Here is a 4579-nt window from a genome sequence, read left to right as displayed (position 1 = left end):
AAAAAAAAAAATATACATATATTACAGTAACATTGTATGGGGGAAAAATCTGTTATGTCCGTTATCACATTTTAATTAAAAAAAATTGCTTCTGATTAAATATGAATTGGTTGTAATGGTTCGTAATTTGACTTTATTGAACGAATGTTTAAGCAAGCAAATTCTCACCGGATTCGCAGAGTTTTGCTTATTTTTACATGTATGTACTCTGAAAACACTATTGTTTTTGTCACGCCCGTTATGACCGCCTTTTCATCGATTTTCTCTACGCCAGTGTTTCAAGCTCAGCTAATTTTTTTGTCAACCAAAGCACAGTATAAAAGCTTCAGAACGGCAATGTTTTTTATAAGTTACTTCTGTTTTCGTATGATTTAATTAACTCTAAAGTCATACGAATGTCACGTCCCACATCATGGAAATACCCATATTTCGGTTCATAAATGACACTTGCATCTAAGGAGATGTAAGCAACCGGCGTATATGGCTAATATGTATAAAAGCGATTTTGTTCAACTTGTGTAGAGTTAGCCCACAATATCAAATTTTACAAATATTTCAGATTTTCTACAGCTAATAGTTTTGTAAAAATATTTATGTAGCTTATAGTTGCAAATGATTATCTTAGGGTTTTCAACGAGCTCTCATATACTCAATCCCAAAAAAGTATAATATACTAGCAATAAAGTATCTGCTTCATAAATTAACTCACAATAGCAATTCTGAGATGATAAAAAAAGTGTTCACTTGCTTACTTTGTATGTACATATGTACATATGTATGCATGAACATACACTTGTGGTCAGCTGGTTAAGTTAAATGATATTTTGACCAGTTTCGTTTATTTTTTGTTTTTTTTTTTACTGTTTATGTTTTTTATGCACTACGTAAATCCGACTTCGTATAAAAATTCAATAAACCTTAACAATTGCACCCAAAAATTTTAAACTTTTTATTCAGAATTTATGTATAGAAAAATTTTAGATATCCAGTTTTATACCCCATTAAATTTTAGTAGGCTAAAGTGCAACTTTCAAGGCGATAGGCATTTGCCTCCATATAAAAGTAATTGTCGAGCATACTTTATATGGGAGAAAATACTCAACACCGTCAGCCAAAAAAGTTCTTAAAAATCAAAAATTTTTCTAAAAATTTTCAATAAAAAGTTAAAAATTTTTGGTTGTAATTGTTAGTTTGCTTAGTTTTTATAAATTTTGTAAGAAGTTTGAAATGTGGATTTATTTGATGCTGGTTATGTAATCTGCTAAACTTTTGTAAAAAAAATATATAAACATTAAGCAGAAAGAAGAAAAATAGCCAAAATTGGTCAAAATGTCACTCAACCTAATCGGCTGATCACAAGGGTATGTACCTACTATATATCGACGCCCCCAAACCATACTATCCTAAGTCTACCTAAAACTCTAATGAATTAAGGCTGGTTTTCACTATGTCAAATTCAATGCCATTTGGCGTCTAATATATGAAAACGTATTGTCAAATGGAACTAAAAAACGCTTTATCGATTTATTTAGACCAGAATAGGTCTTCAGTTGTGTACATGTGCCGCTAAATTGGTAATCTGTACGTTTTTGGCCAATAATATAAACGGTGAAGTTATGGGAAAAGGAGGCAATATGTCGACAAAATAGGGGTATTCTCGAAGTCTTGCACGATGCACGGATTGCACGAAATGCAAAAATACTATTCCAAATTTCGAAGAGTTCGAGAACACCCCATTGCAAAGTGGTAGCATGCATGGGGAGCAAGCAGCGAAATTATGTATCAAATACAATAACAAGAGACAGCAAAAAAAATTAAGTGAGCGAGATGAGAGGAATGAGAGAAATATGTAGCAATTCCAACAACAAAACAACTAGCACAGGGTCGCTATTATCTTGCTATGCTATTTTGCAAAATATATACATGGATCTCGACGTTGCATATTTTGCAGCGATAGGAAATGTTGTTTCCCATGAATTTTCTTGTTGTGTGTTTGCAATTTATGCAATCCGTGCAATCCGTGCTACGTGCAATGGCTTTGCAAGATTTGGAGAATACCCCTAATTTGTTGTCAAAATATGACATAGTGAAAACCAGCCTTTAGCATGGCAGGGTTTGGAGGTGTCGATATGTTCAAGTATACTAGGGCTACTCTGTATATTTTTACAATGGCTCCCTTGCTTTTTTTTAATATGTATGTTAGAGACACTTTTTTTATCTACATAAGCCATTTGTCGTAGCATTTTACCGGCTCGTTACTCATCAGGTATTACGGCCTATTAATTCGATGTTTTCGCTAATCAAATAGACAGTTCTTTAAGTTTGGTGTGAGAGCTCGCGTGGTAGTGATCAGTGTCGCCGCGCCCTCCCAAGAAAATGTTTCACTGGCCAAGCCAAAAATGTATCCAAATGTATCCAGTTTTCTTTTTTTTCGTATACATCTCATAATTTGTAAGAAAACCAAAAATTTTCAAGAAAAAGGCATAACTTAACCCATCCTAAGGACTTTCATAAAGTCAAACATTTGTAATTTCAATTTATAAATTAAATTTTTTGTGCATAATTATTTTGCAAAGTAAGTATAATAAATAGTTATTAATATGCTACATTTGTACCTGTACACTCTAAAAAGAGCATGTAAAACTACTACTGAAAAACATCTATTTTCAACAAGAATCTGCATAAATATACGTATAAGATGTTCAGGATTTGATTTTGAACTTGAGATGTTTAAAATATATACATAAATACATATATAAAATGTTTAAAATTGCAAAAATTTTCAAACTAAAAATACATTTCCTACTAATAATAAACATTAGGGGCTCACATTTACTCTATTTTAAACTTTTAATGTGTAATTTTGCTCTTCGCGACAAATGTGGTATGTAAAAGTAAATAGGCAATGTTTAGTTTTATTACACGGTATGCAAATTTGCACACATTAAAAGAGGAAACTGGTTACCTCTCTTAATAAGCGCAAATAAAAAATTTTTTTAGAGTGTATTTAAAGTTTTTTCAGTAAAAATCATACAAATCTCCTTAAATAAATCAAATGAAATTATGTGATATGAAAGAGATTACTACAGAAAGTGTATATATTTACTTTATATATACAGTATCGGTCATATCTATAGCACGCCATTTCAAAGTGATATTGTGTGCCACTAATGTTTATTTATTTATTTTTAAGAATTTTCAATTAAAATTTAGTTCATTCTCAGACAAACCCCATATATACCCAAGTTTAACAATTTGTAGAAAACTTCAAAAAAGTGCAACAAAATTTCACCTAAATTTCAAACTTTTTTCTTGGAAGTGTTATATTACATTTACATTGAGCCCAATGCGTCATTTACATTGGACCAAAATGCGTGATTTGAAATCAGTCATTTGAAGGTGTTTACACTGCTTGATCCGCATTTGCTTTGACTTCTCATCAAATGAAAAGGGAAGACAAAAACAAAATGTATGTAAACAAACACTACATTTATTATATTGTTAACGCTTTTTGGACACAAAAAGGCAATTATTCTTTGATTAAACTAAAAATGTGTAAAGCTCTTTTATAAATTAACAATTTTTACACACAAATTTCAAAGATTTATTTATTTCGTTGTGTTTGTTTTGTGTTTGAAAAATTCCAAATGTCAAAGACAAACCAAAGCTTTTGTGGAACTTTTGTTTCTGAGTGCGTTCAATAAAATAGTACGGCAATTGGAACGCATTTGTTTCGTGATTTTGTGTAAATGCGTCGAAATGCGTCATTCTGGAAATGTGAATTTGTATGGAGAAATGCGTGATTTGGCCTCGCATTTGAGGTTTCTCGCCCAAATGACGCATTTGGGCTCAATGTAAATGTAATATAAAGCATCCTTTTTAGCTAATTAAAACAATTGCGCTTATACCTATTTTGGTGAGATTTCTTCATATGTTCATTGCTTCGTTCACAAAAAATAAAATGCTTTAATTTCACGCTTAAATGGCGATTTTTAATACATTTAGAAAACGTAATGCTTTCTACCATCTTTAATGAAAATCGAGTTTTGAACGAAAGAAACTTTATAGAAAATATAAAATTTTGGCCTATTTAAAAAAGTATCCACATTTATAATGATCGGAAAAAATAAGTATCTCGCAAAAATTCGTCTAAAAATGTATCCAATTGGATCTATTTAGATCTAAACGGCATCCCTGGTAGTGATCAAGAATGACTCATATGTAAACATATATATGCATAGATACATTTTATAGCCCCAAAAAATTTGGAAATGAATGAATGATTGATAAAAGTTCAAGAGGAATATTTTTGCATTGTAACATTTTTACAGTCTCTCTAATTCTGGACCTATTCCCGACGAGTTGAATAAGATTTTCAAGTAAAACCAAACAATTTGAGGCCCATAAGCCTTATTTCATTTCTATAAAGACTTTTAGATAGGCAGTTGGATTCATACATTTAAATAATGGATTTATAAATTTAAATAAAGAAACTGTCAATAAGTGCATCAAGTGCATCAAGAATACGAGGTTTAATATCCCAAGGTCTCTTTCACAAGAATAAAGGGACGGGTCCATA

This window comes from Rhagoletis pomonella, unplaced genomic scaffold (assembly GCF_013731165.1).
Source record: "Rhagoletis pomonella isolate Grant_MI unplaced genomic scaffold, Rhpom_1.0 Rhpom_scaffold_00011, whole genome shotgun sequence".
Lineage (NCBI taxonomy): Eukaryota > Metazoa > Arthropoda > Insecta > Diptera > Tephritidae > Rhagoletis > Rhagoletis pomonella.
This window is presented reverse-complemented; position numbering follows the sequence as displayed.